At 41.2% G+C, this 14,192-nt stretch overlaps 1 long non-coding RNA gene across 1 annotated transcript in view; it reads left to right on the plus strand.

The window, feature by feature from the left end:
• Positions 1-13,570, plus strand: part of LOC128091459 (uncharacterized) — a 597,131-nt gene extending 583,561 nt beyond the window's left edge. The window contains exon 7 of the long non-coding RNA XR_008211422.1: positions 13,372-13,570. This is a non-coding gene — a long non-coding RNA (uncharacterized LOC128091459). The remainder of the gene's footprint in view (positions 1-13,371) is intronic.
• The last annotated feature ends 622 nt before the right edge of the window (positions 13,571-14,192 follow it).

Here is a 14,192-nt window from a genome sequence, read left to right on the forward strand (position 1 = left end):
AAGCTGTGTATATGGGTTTATACATTGCATTTAGGGGAACATTCTGCCTTGTCCTATCACTATCTACCCATGTAAAAAGTTGATGATAGTAGGTGCTATCCAGTGTGTAAGGAAAAAAATCTATCCAGCATTTTCTTGCTTTAATTTTGAGAGAGAATTCTAAGAATGTGTCCTCAGTTAATTATACTCTTCACTTTCTCAAAGAATCATGGAATCACCAACGTTGGAAAAGATGTCCAAGATCATCTAGTCCAACTGTCCACCTTCTACCAGTATTCCCTCCTAATCCGTGCTCATTAGTACAATATCTAAACATTTCCCAAACACCTCCAGGGACTGTGACTCCACCACTTCCCTGGGCACTCTGTTTCAATGTATCACTCATTCATAGAAGAAATTTTTCCTAATATCCAACTTGAACCTCCCCTTGTCCAATTCAACACCATCTCTTTCGTGCTCTTGCTAGTCGTGCTGGAGAAGAGGACAACCTCCAATTCACCACAACTTCTTGCATAGAGCTGTAAGGTCTCCTCTGAGCCTCCTCCACAGTAAACAATCCCAGTACTCTTAGCTGCTGCTCCCCACAGGACTCGTGCTCCAGATCCCTCACCTGCTTCATTGCCCTTCTTGGCATGCTCCAGAGCCTCGTTGTCTTTCCTGTAGTGAGGGACCCAAAACTGAGCACAGTACTCAAGGTGTTGCCTCACCAGAGATGAGTACAGGGGGACAATCACCTCCCTGCTCCTGCTGGCAACACAATTACTTATACAAGCCAGGATGCCAATGGCCTTCTTGGTCACCTGGATACACTTCTGGCTCATGTTCAGCTAACTGTTGGCCAATAACCCCAGATTGATTTATTCCACACAATCTTCTAGCCACTCTGCTGCAAGCCTATAGTGTTGCATGGGGTGGTTGTGGCCAAAGCGTAGGACTTGATGCATAGTCTTAGAATCATAGAATTGCTCAGTTTGGAAAAGTCCTTAAAGATCATCAAGTCCAATTGCAACAACTGCAGCCATCTTGAACTTCATCCCACTGGCCTCAGTCCCACAGTCCACCATGTCCAGATCTCTCTGAAGGGCCTTTCTACCATCAAGCAGATTGATGCTTTCTCTCAGCTTGGTGCACTCTTCTGCAGGTGCATACAATCCACTCATCAATGTCACTAGTAAAGACATTAAAGAGGACAGGCCTCAGTACTGACATGGGAAATACCATTCATGAGCAGTCGCCAGTTCTTTACCCAGCAAAGAGTGTACTTGTCCAAGCCATGAGCTGCCAACTTCTCTAGTAGAATACTGTGGAAGACAGGCTTTGCTTAAGTCTAAGTAGATTACACCGGCAGCCTTTCCATCGTCTACAAGTTGGGTCACTTGATCATAGAAGGAGAACAGGTTGGTCAAGCAGGATCTGCCTTTCATAAACTCATGATGGCTGAGTCTGATCCCCTGGTTGTCCTGCACATCATGCGTGATCTCACTGAAGATAATCTGTTCCATAACCTTTACTGGCACTAAGGTCAGTTCCCCAGATCCTCCTAACTGTGCTTCTTGTAAATGAGAGTTAAATTGACAGCTCTTCAATCCTCTGGGACCTCTCTGATTACCAGGACCACTGATAAAAGGTGGAGAGCGGTTTGGCAGTCACTTCCACCAGCACTCTTAGCACCCTCGGGTTTCTATCTGGCCCCATGGACTTGTGGCAGTCCAGGTGGAGTAGTAACTATTTCCACCTGAATAGTGGGGGTTTATTCTGCTCCCTATCCCGGAATCAAGAGGCAGACTACCCAGAGGAAAACTGGTCTGATTTTTAATGATGATGTAAAGAGGGCACTGCGAGAACTTCTCCAGTAAAGACTGGAGATTCTCCTTAGCCCTCCCTTCTCTTACTGTTCATATATTTGTAAAAATGTTTTTTGTTCACTTTTACCACTGTGGACAAGTGTAGTTCAAGCTGGGCTTTTCCCTTTCTAATTTCCTCCCCTCATATCCGAACAGCTTCTTTGAACTCTCCCTATGTTGTCTGTCCCTTCTTTCACAGGAGGTAGACTCTTTTTCACCTGGAGCCTCAGAAAAAATTCCCTCTTCACCCATGCCAGACTTCTTCCCTACCAGCTCATCTTACAGCACAGGGAACAGCCTGCTACTGTGCCTTTAAGACTTCTTTCTTGAAAAGTGTCCAGCCTTCTGGGACCCCTTTGCCCTTCAGAAATGAATCCCAAGGGATCTCTGTTTCCTTCCTTTTGTAATACAGACACGTTCAGTGCATATCTTTGAAGGCAGAATTACCTGGGCAGTGCTATAAGCTTGGTTCTTTCTGGTTCAAAACAAGAAAGCATCCTTACTTCTGAGTATCACAGTTGATGGATTTTTGCTTCAGTATGAGATAACTACTTTCTTGCCTTGGCCATTGAAATTGTTTGCACTGTTAAATTCTACTCAACTGTATAGTGTACAAAACAGAAGGTTCTTTACTCATATTGAAATAATCAGAAGCAAAGTTAAACTTCCTCACCTTCTGGGACTTGATGGTCCAGGCCTGACTCAATGGATGTGTCAAAGCTGAGGGACATGAAAGATCCCCTCAGCTCTTACCTACACTGTGCATCCTGGCTCCATCCTGCCAGTGTTTGTGTCAGCCGAGTGCACAACATGCATCTCTAATGTTCTGGTTTACTCTGGAGGGGAGCTTTGGTGTGTGGATGGTCAGAGAGCTGTGGTACAGATATCTCACTGTCAGGTTGTCTAAAGAAGCCAGACTGCCATAGTGCTGTCAAACTGACTTGTCCTGTATACTCTCCTGTAGATACAGGGGCTGCACTTATAAATTTCAGTTCCTATTCACTGCTCCTCTGCCGATCTATCACAGAAAATGCATCCACAGGGATCAAGTGGGAAAAGATCATTGACATTTTGAATCAATTATGATGCCTCAGTCAGTATCAGCATCCATTACGCTAGGCATCTGTACGTAAGGAAATCTTTCTATGTAGATTCTGAGTACACAGCAGGACTTTTCTTGTGGCACAGGAAGGTAGTTAAGGTTTCTGACTGCAGAGATAGGACAATTTTAAGCTCTATCCTCTAGCCTCATCAAAAGACATCCTCCACAGCTGACACATCTCTAGGTGGATGCCTGATTGCTTTAGAGGGTGAGTCAAAAGCAACTGGTTTTGATGACAAATTCTTTCTTTCTCAGCAGGCTAGAAAAATTGAGTCAACCTATTCCAAAGGTTAAAACCAGTTCAAGTCAATGTTAAATAATTAGGAATCCAAATTCCACTGAAAAATCTCTAGAAGACAAAGATCTGCTTACTTTCCTCCTGGTCTTTACATTGATTACACTGGCCTTTGATTAAAGTTCCAAGTAAATTTTATGTGAACACTAAGTGAGTAAATACTTGCACAGCAGAAAGTTAAAAAGTTATGGTGAAGATTTTGTTTTTCTTTGTATGAAAAAGAAACACTAGCTTTTCCAAACAACACCTCTGACTTGAGCTCTGGTCTGGAGAGTCTGGCTGCAGAAGACGCAAACCCTCACAGGTTAAATCACTGTATCTCCTACCTACCCACAAGAAGCTGGTGGATTTTTTGTGTGTTCTTTTTCTTAGCCAGGTTAGTTTTAGCTATATCTCTGCATACAGGTGCTCACTGCAGCAGCAAATGCCAAGTAGCTTTCAACCTGTCTATTTTTGCTGCCAGTAATAGTAGCCTTGCTGATGGATACATCAGCTGGTGTGAATATCTTATCACCCTGGCTTGGCTTTTGCAGCCCATGTTAAACTCATTGTGCAAAACCTTCATTATTCTCAGTCAGCTCAGGCTAAATCTACACAAAAGTCAATATTACTGCCAGATGCAGTGTAGGTATATCCCAAGGTTTCTAAACATATGCCAACCTCTATTCTTTGTGCTTGTTCCTTGGCAGTATTTCACTGTAAAAGTGTAATGGTTCCATCCTCACCCCTCCCTTTTTATACAATCTTTTCTTCGGTCATACTAATCTCCAAAGATTTCTAAAGAGCAGCCTCATTGATTTACTACCTAGATCAAGATAGAGTGAAAAAAAAAAAAAAAAAAAGGATGGAAACAAATGTAGATTAGATTGAACAGCTATATGAAGGATTCATAAATAGTTAACATTAAAATGTGACGAGCAAGTTAATGACATAATGTCAGAGTCAACTGGTGGTAGAGCTAGAAAGGTTAAAAATGAATACTCATCAGTATAGCCTGTTTCATGTTGGTCTTGCATGAGCCATGAAGATTACTTTTTGCAGAGATCTGAAAACCTCAACCATGCTCACAACCATTGCAAAGCACAACAGTAATATCTGAGCTACAGAAGGGATCAGGTATCCCCAAAAGCTTTTCCTGCTCCTCTGATTATTTAGTACCTGCCAGCCACTTGCTTAAGCACTGGTGACTTTAGGATGGATAACCAGATATGAGCTGTTTATCTAGGGAGACAGAGAGAAAGCAGGAGGGATTTGCCTGCATACATTGCTCCTTGTTTTTCCACCATCTCAGCATTTGGGTTTTTATATGGTATTTATAGACACTGCTTCAACCAAAGGGAATGATAAAAGGAAAATAAAAACATAATTCAAGAATCAGAGCTAGTGTACAACCAGCCAGCACAAACATTCATCAAGAGCTGTGTCTGAGGGAGAGAAGACCAACTCCTCAAGCAAAATGGCTCCTGTACCTTACACTAGTGATAGAAAGTAAAGGACAGACTAGGGATCCCCTAAATAGAAATGATGCATGATTTATTATTCTTCAAAACAAGGTTTATTCAGGTTGATATTCACCTAGCCCTCAGTCTTTTCCAGCAGAAAGGTGCCCACAAATGTACACACACATACACATTTTGCTCCAAAAGTAATGCTCCTGTTTATTTCCATGGAAATCACAACAGACATAAAGAGCACAAAAACATTATTTGATAGAGAAAATTCTTGTCTTTCACACTGTTGTCACAACTTCTGAAACACACTACCTACCACCTCTCAGTACTCACATCCACTGTTTGGTCTCCATAATCACTCAGCAAGTGTTGAATATCAACAGGTACCCTTTTTTCTGCATGAAAGCATTCAGTTCCACACCATTGCTTCTTATGCACTCCCATGTCAGATACCATTTTGTCAGATTGCCCCTCTTCTGCCATCTGTCACATGGCACCAAAATGAAAGAGAATACTGGTGGGAAGGTTACACCTCTACTGCTATCATACCAACATCTGCCTCTGGGTGGACATAGTAATGTAAGAGGTATTAATTTTGGAGCAGCCCTCATGTGTGTTTATATACATGTATAGATATATATATATATAGATATGTATATACACACATATTTTCTTGGCTTTGAAAGGAATGATTGCAGCAGATTTCATCGCAGTCCTTTTGAGGCTTTATTTGAAGCTGAGCAGATAAATACTGTTATCAAGGTCTTTGGGGGCTCTGTCTAAACTCTGTAAACATATTTGTTCAAAATAAAAATGCGAGCTGGAAGCAAGCCAGGTTTTCCTCATCCTCCTCCACTTGCTTTCTGTTCTCCAAGAGATGCCATGGATATATACATGCTGCCACATGGGCTTGTCATCCCTGAATTTTGATTGCCTCAGGAGCTGGACTGCTGATAGGGAGAGAGACTGGAACTTGAGCTAATCTCACAGTAGTTTTACTTTTTACGGCTACTTTATTTATTCAAACTTTTCCATCTCTTTCCTAATTGCATGGCAACATAAGCCCATATGTACCAGGAGGTGTGCATACATTGCCTTCAGAGGCAATTTGCACAGCCTCTGTTTCCTGTCATTTGCCTTACCTGTACACTAGGTATAAATTCCTGCTGCAGGTCTGCTCAATTACTGTTGAAGGGTCACTGAGCAGGTAGAGGGAGGAAAAGTAGGCCATCAATAAAAATAATAATAATACAGAAAAACTTTTGATGCTCTCCACAAATCAGCGATATTGTTCTTTTGGATGTCAAATGAGTACATGTGACTGATTACAAGATAAGGTTAGAAAGCAGCTGAAAATCAAATAGAAATGCCTTAACTACCTCCTTGTCAGCGGAAAGCATCACCAAGCCTATTGTTACCAGCATAGCTAGTAAGCTTTCTGCATGCAAATAACACATGATTTATTTCACAGACTTTGAGATAAACCCAGTAATCATTTGAATTACTGTTAGTCTAAAGTATACCATAGAACTAACAAGGGGAGTACTAAGGGGAAAAAAAAGGAAGGAAATATGTGTAAAATAAAATCCTGTTACCATTTGCTGCACAGTGAATAGCATCTCAGTACAGGAAATGAATAAGCTGTGGATCTGGATATCCCTTGGACCTAGGAGATGAGTTGTAGATGGTTTTTCATTGAGCTGACCTCGTAATATAGACATGTGTTCGAAATGTGTAGACACTGCTCTCTTTACTGTGGCAATACCGCCCACATTTTTTTCCTTGCTTCATGTTCGTTATTATGTTTAATTGGCCAAAATGATTGACATATTTCTGCTTCAATACAAATTCTCCTGAGTCAAGGGTTGTGGCTTAGCAAGGGGATTAGAAATAAACTTGAGTTGATGTTAATGAATTCCTGTCTAGCACAAAGCAAGCAAGGTAGAGAACAATAATATTACATTTCTTCAATGTATTTGTTCATGTTTCCTCTCCCCAGCCCCTGAAATTAGTATGTTCTTTACGCTTCCATTTTCCATTTGGCATTAAATCATGAGTTTTTAATGTTTGAAATGTGCAGTTTATAATCAGTCAGTTCATTATTTAATGGAGGACCTATTTCTTCTCATACCTGGGAAACCATTTTTACATTAAATGCTACTTTCTGAAGATGCAACTGCCACAAGTACATGGGATGTAAAACACAAAGCAGATGGAGTTGTTACCTGCAGAGAGATTGAGAACAAGTTTTATTTCCCTCAAGAAAGTCTCTGTCTGTGTGCCACTATCGTGAAAACGTCCATTTTCTGACTCAAGCTTAAGCCAGAGGAGTCTGCTGCCAAATGATTACCTGCCTGTTTTGGCATTCATTGCTTGCTTTTTGTCTCAGAGCCATACATTCCTAGAGATGGGACAGAAAGTTCACAGACTGGGATTATTTAGCTGTGGCTGACAAAATCAACATAGTAGTGGTTCCTCATATTTCCATTATTTCTTCCTAGCAATTAAAGGTGCACCGTGATCTGAACTCCTAAAGAAAAATGATGCCACTAGCACTACAGGATGTAATTGTAGCACTAAATGTAGAGATGGTAAAAGTCACCATTGAGCTCAGGGCAGATTAACTACCTAATTCTGTGGGGCCTGGAGTGTAGAAGTGAAAGAAATCAAAAGTACTATACCTGGTGCAATTATTAATAAAACCATTTACATAAAGTCACAGGATCATTTGAGTTGGAAGGAACCCTTAAAGTCACAGAATCATACAATCATAGAATCCTTAGACTTGGAAGGAACCCTTAAAGGTAATATATTCCAACTCTTCTGCAACGAACAGGGACATCCACAGCTTGATCACGTTGTCCAGAGCCTGATTCAGCCTCACACTCCATTGCCTCTCTGGGCAACCTGTTCCAGTGCCTCACCACCAACAGTGTAAAAGACTTTTTCCTTATATCCAACCTAAATATACCCTCTCTAAGCTTGAAACCATTTCCCCTTGTTCTGTCACAACAGACCCTGCTAAAGAATCTGTCCCCTTTTTTCTTTCAGATCCCCTTTAGATAGTGAAAGGCTGCTATCAGGTCACCTCAGAGCCTTCTGTTCTCCAGGCTGAAAAGCCCCAGCTCTTTCAGACTGTCCTTGTAGGAAAGGTGTTCCATCCCTTGGATCATTTTTGTGGCCCTCCTCTGGATGCACTCCAACAGGTTCATGTCTCTCCTGTACTGAGGACTCCACATCTGGATGCAGTACCCAGGTAAGGTCTTACCAGTGCAAAGAAGAGGGGAAGAATCACCTCCCTTGACCTGCTGGCCGTGCTTCCTTTGATGAAGCCCAGATAGGATTGTCTTTCTGAGCACATTGCTACCTTGTGTCCTTCTGAGCACATTGCCAGTTTATGTCCAGCCTCCCATTCTCCAGTATCACCAGGTTTTTTTCAGAAGGACATTTAGCCATGGCAAGTCCATCTAGCCTAGTTCCCCTGCAATGAACAGGGACAGCTACAGCTACATCAGGTTGCTCAGAGCCCCCTCCAGCCTGACCTTGAATGCCTCCAGGGACGAGGCTTACATCACCTCTCTGGGCAACCTGTTCCAGTGCCTCACCACCGTCACTGTGAAAAACTTTTTCATTTTTCCAGGCATGTATAGGTGTAAGTGTATGGAATTGAAGATCTGCTATATTAAACGTGCCACAGATCTTCTGAAATCTTCTCACAATGTCTTCAAGCTATGTATTTTTCTTCAGCTTTGTGAATTATCTCCTTGAGTCTCAACTTCAAGTGAAAATTCTTCTTGTTCATATTGAGTCTGCACACATAATGTGCCAAGCAGTGAGGTGCTCAGGAAAGCTTGTACATGCACCACTAGTGCAGAGTCTTCAAATTACATAGAAAGGAGTCTGAAGACGCTAGCCCTCTTTTTCTGAGGTCTACAGAGATAAAGTCACCTACGTGCAAGGGCTCTTCCTATTGCCCTTTTCCCTTGGCCCATCTACCTCTGGCTGTCAGAGCTCTCAGGCAATAATCAGAGTCTCCAGTTACTTCACTCTGCAACCCAAACACCCAGCTATCGATAAGACCTTTAACCTTTGGATTCAGAGCCTGAGGTGGTTATGCACTAATAGTAGGTCTTTAAAGAAGGTAAACTATAGGTAGGCTAATCCCCGCCCACACTTGATGGGTGAGCTGCAGCCTGAGAGCTCTGTTATATCAACATCACCCCTCCATGTTACCCAAAGGAGGAATATCTGGCCAAAGAAATCCAGAGCATGCTCCCCTCTTGCTATAGATTTGTTCTGTGCTCATTTTTTTTTTCTGTGTCATCATGAAAATCAATCATGCAGGCTGTCTTACAGAGACAGAACACTAGGGCAGCTGGACATTTAATCTGACGCAGGATGGCATATATTTGCTCTTTCTTCTTGTTTAAACTGCACTGCATTGCTTGTGATGAATAGCTCTAATGGCCCATTTTCAAATCTGCAGATCAACTATACTGCTGGCTTTTGGTGTTCTAGGAAGGTAGGATATGGATTATTAAAGCTTTAGAAAGTTAAAGAGGAGATTAAGTGTAGCCCACATTGAAAGTATAATAGAGAAAGAAGAAATAGCAACAGAAAAAAGGTAATTTATTGAAAAAAAAAGTTTATGTTTAGGTTTTTTTTGTTTTTTTTTTTTTTCATTTTGTGATGGGGGAGGGCTTTAAAAGAATGCACCTTAAGATTATAACTTTTACTTCTTATTGGCAGCAAGTCTAGAAACTCTCATGAAAGCTCTGTGACCTGAACTGTGCAAAATAACTGTTACTAAAAGTCCTCTCAGTTCTCAATCATTTTAAAATCTTTTTCTTGTGACTGAACCTTTGTGTTACTCGATATGTCACACCTGACTTGCATTTCCTTTTGCTGTGGTCTGTATATTAATGCTGAAACTGCAAGCAGAGGGAATATAGGGAGAGATGAATGTGAACCGCCAGGATTTTATGCTTTGAAATGACCCTCCCAAGAGTTTTAAGTGAAAACACATGTAGATCTTTCAAAAATGTAAATAAATCCTTCACAATTGTTCTAGAATTCTTACCCTTTTTGTTCAGCTTTGTTTCTAGCCAAGAAACTGTCTACATTCTTAGTCTAAACATATTCCTCTTGTCTTTACTTTTTCATAATTAAACACACTTTCCATAGTGTGTAATCCAACTGGGGCAGGCCTACATGACTGCCTTTCCATCTTGCTATAAATCAGAGCCTCTCTGCAGAAAGAGACAAAATCTGTGAGTCTACCCAAGCAAAACATGAAATGAAACAATACCCAAAACAGATTTAAATATCTCCACAGTTTGCCTAGTCCTTCTTAGGCTCCACAGCACCTGGCAGTAACAATAAACAAGGATAGGCACTGTGGTTCTGCATGTGTCTGGAGAAGTGCGTTTGTTTGAAGATCCTGAGTGGCCCCACGGTTTTCATACACAGCTCTCTATACTTAGACACAGGTGGTAATGCTTAAATATCTCCCCAAAGAGGAAAGTGATCTTCATATATAAATTCAGCACTTTCTATGTGATATCAGCAATGATTTGGCTTTCTTTTACCTTTTATTGGCAGCCTGCACATGTCAGAATTTCATAGTAGTCTGTGACAGAGACATCCAAATTACCAAGACATTTCCTGTAATTCAGAAACAGAAGAAAAATGATCCTCCCAGGCTGAGGTTAAGGGGCAGTAGGATGAGATGTGTCCATTTGTCTACTGGAAAGAGCTGGCTATGCTCATTGACCGCTGCTGTATTTGAATCTGAATAGAGTGCTGGATAAGGTTTGAAAAAATTGTACAGCAGAGATTCTTAAAATTTGCCAGTTGCCAAAGATAACTGGGCTTTGCAGTTAGATAACTTCAGTATTTGTAATATTTGAAGCACTTCCTGTAGTAAGCACAGAAAAGTACACATGAATTCTAAAAATGCTGAGATAGCTGTATCTGCTTATCTTAGGTAAAAAGGAGAAACATTTAAAGGCCACTCATTGCTCTTTGTGCTTCTCTACTTCTGTTCAACTAAAGACAGAAATATGAAAATAGAGATTGGCATTGAAAACAGAAAGGGAGGTTTGTGGCATTTCAGGTTTAGTTGAAAGTAGATCACTTCTTTCATAAAATTTCTCAGAGAAATTTCAGAGGTGAGTATTCATATTCATTTCGGAAGTCTCACTGGTTCAAAGAGGACTCTTGGATTTATTTATCTTCAGTTGAACAGATTCTTAGTTTTGTATTTAGACTGTTTGGTAGTTAGCTCACTTTCTTTTAAACTTAATTTCTTTGCTAACATAAAGAAATGGTCTTGTGAGACAATGTGCAGGAAGAGGTTTGGGACTCATTCCCTGTGGATACTCACTTCAGATGTCCCTTCTTCGCTATCACTAGATGTTTCCCCAGGAAAAGTAAGGCCATTAAATGCTCAGACCAGAGGCTGCTAAGAAAACAACGGGTATGCTTTCAGGAGCACAGTATGAGAGGCTTTCTCAGGAACTGGAGTGATTTAGGAGGGGCAGATTCAGACCTATCCGAAGAATGTTACTTCATCTCTTTTACTTCCTGAGCAGAACCACAACAGCAGATCTTCATATACATGGGTTGCTCAAAAAGTAATGTCTCCTATTTATTTCCATGGAGGCTACAGTAGACAAAGAGCACAAAAATACTCTTTGATAGAGCAAATTCTCAGCTACAAAACATTATTTTTCAACATATTCACCACCATTAGCTGTACATTTTCACTAGCAATGAACAAGAGCCTGCATGCCACACTCAAAATCTGCATGGCTGTCTGGAATGTGGCTTGTCTTCCGCATTGCTGTCACCACTGATGAAATGTATCACCATTGCTCATATCCACCGTTGGGTCTCCAATAGTGTTCAGCAAGTGTCGATGAATGTCAGCGGGTGACTTTTTTCTCACATGGAGGAATTCAGTTCCACATTTTAGCTTCATCAGCTAAGATATCAGATGTCATTCTGTCAGACTGCCCCTCTGCTGCCATCTCTTGCATGGCAAAAATATGTAAGGGAATAGTGGTGGAAAGGTTCAGTCTCTTCTGCCATTCCATCAACATCTGCTTCTGATGTTGTGAGCCAAGATAATAAAATGATAGGCATTACTTTTGGAGCAGCCTTCTTATATTTGCTGCATGCTTCATAAGAGACTGCTGATCCCTGCTACATCTCTGAAGTACCCTGTGACCCCAGTTACAATCACTGAAGCATGTAAAACTTACACCACTGGCCTTTTGAGATTGTTTTATTATTCATTTCTTTTATCACTTTAACAGCTTGCACTGTCTTATCATATTTCCTTGCTTTGATTCTAGCGTTTACACATTTTGACACGTTTTGACATCATGTGATAGATGTGAGACAGAAGACCTTTTGAGATCCCCAGGTCATCTTACAAACAAGCAGAGCAGTTTCCACACCTGACTGTGCGAGCTAGGTGAGCACGTAGGGGGCTTTTGCTTAGATCACAGTGCTGATTTAGTTTCCTTCCAACAGCAACAATTAAACTGAGCACAGTCTCCAACATGGGAAGTCCCCAGAATACTAAATGACAGGAACGGTATGCTAATGCCAAAGTAAGGAATGCTTTGTCTTGCTCTGCTTCCTGTGGTGTTTGATTAGGTGGGCCTATCATCAACAAGGATGTAGGGCAGGAGCCAGTTTGCCATTCCTATAACCACTAATCAAAACTACATGGCCCAAGTGATTTGCTCTACCAGAATAGTACTTTTGGCCTCTGCAACTCTAGTCTTACCAGTATAGGAAGAAAGAGAGTGAAAAGTCAGGACCCACGATCAATATTTAACTTGGTTTTCTGAGTGAAAATAGCAGTAAGGAAAAACACAGCTAATGAGAGGGTGGAGAACAAACAGAAATTGAGAACCAAGGGACATGAATAGAATATTGTCTAGTCCATCTTTCTCTTGGCTGGTGTTGGGTGTTCCTGGTTTCATTCTGATATACAATCAGAAAATTTACCACCTCCAGTTCCATGGTTTTCCATACTGTGCCCTGATCCCACAGAGGCTGAGCTGCTTCAGGACAGATCATGGCTCTCAGTGTACTGCTGGTGGGGACTACAGGTGGCTCCTCAGAGGAAAGCAGTGTCACAAAACCATTCTTATGAACATAGTCTTTAAGCTAGTACTATAAAGCCTTTAAAGAAAGACATGTGAAGTCGACATTCCAGAAACTGGTTGATGATGTTGATGGGCATTACTTGCCTTCCAGACCAGGAGGAAATGTAGAAAGGATTTAAAAAAACTGAAAGAAAAAAAAAATCAGAGAAATATAGCAGAAGAATATGAGGAGAAAACCAAAGAGAAAAACAAACAAAAAGAATAGACAGGTTCTGAGATCTATGGAGGTCCATAAAAAAAGAGAATAAGCTTCTAGATGTGATCTTGTTGAAAATGTAAACTATAATTCTATTTTATTGATAAGGGAAACTAATCCATCTCAAACATTTTTTTTAAAACTCTTTCATATCGGAAAAATGGCCTATAAATTCCAAAGGAATGACACAAGTTTTCCCTCCTTTTTGCTTCACTCACTAGCCATAGCTTTCTTTATGCTTTCATTTACCTAAAACTTGGCTTTTCAAACCTAATTCACTGGATTAACCTTGTCATTCAGCTAGCAAGGTTTAACTCAAAGATAAGCTTCAGAAAGAGATTTCAGTGAAAAATAAGTCTTCTACCTCCTGAGCCTCCCCCAGCTTGGACTTAGCCATGGAGGCTCTATATCAGCTGACCTGAAGGACATACTGGCTTGGTGCCTGGATATATCTCAAGTATTTCTGAGCACTGGCCAAAGGAGGCTGACAGCAAGTAGAACATGTGGAAGACTTTTGCCCGTTCACTGGTGAGTCCTAAAACAAGAATTATAGAATCATCATTGAATCATAGAATTGTTTGAGTTAGAAGGAACCCTTAAAGATCATCTAGACCAAATCCCCTGAAATGATTAGGGACACCGACAGCTAGATCAGGTTTCTCAGAGACCCATCGAGCCTCACCTTCAATGTCACTAGGGGCTATAGTCATGTCACTATGACTAGGGTCATCCACCACCTCTCTTGGCAACCCGGTCCAGTGCCTCAGCATCCTCATTGTAAAAGACTTTTTCCTTATATTCAACCAAATCTACCCTCTTTAAGCTTGAAACCATTTCGCCTTATCCAATCACAACAGACTCTGCTAAAGTGTCTGTCATCTTCTTTTTTATGTCCCTCTCCATTAGATAGTGAAAGGCTGCTATCAAGTCTCCCCAGAGCCTTCTCTTCCCCAGGTTGAACAGCCCCAGCTTTTCATCCTGTCCTTGTGAGGGAGGTGTTCCATCCCTTGGATCATTTTTGTGACCCTCCTCTGGATGCACTTCAACAGGTCCATGTCTTTCCTGTACTGAGGACTCCACATCTGGACACCACTACTCAAGGTCCAGCAAACATCAGTACT

The sequence above is a fragment of the Tympanuchus pallidicinctus genome, unplaced genomic scaffold (genome assembly GCF_026119805.1).
Source record: "Tympanuchus pallidicinctus isolate F22 unplaced genomic scaffold, pur_lepc_1.0 scaffold10, whole genome shotgun sequence".
Taxonomy (NCBI): domain Eukaryota; kingdom Metazoa; phylum Chordata; class Aves; order Galliformes; family Phasianidae; genus Tympanuchus; species Tympanuchus pallidicinctus.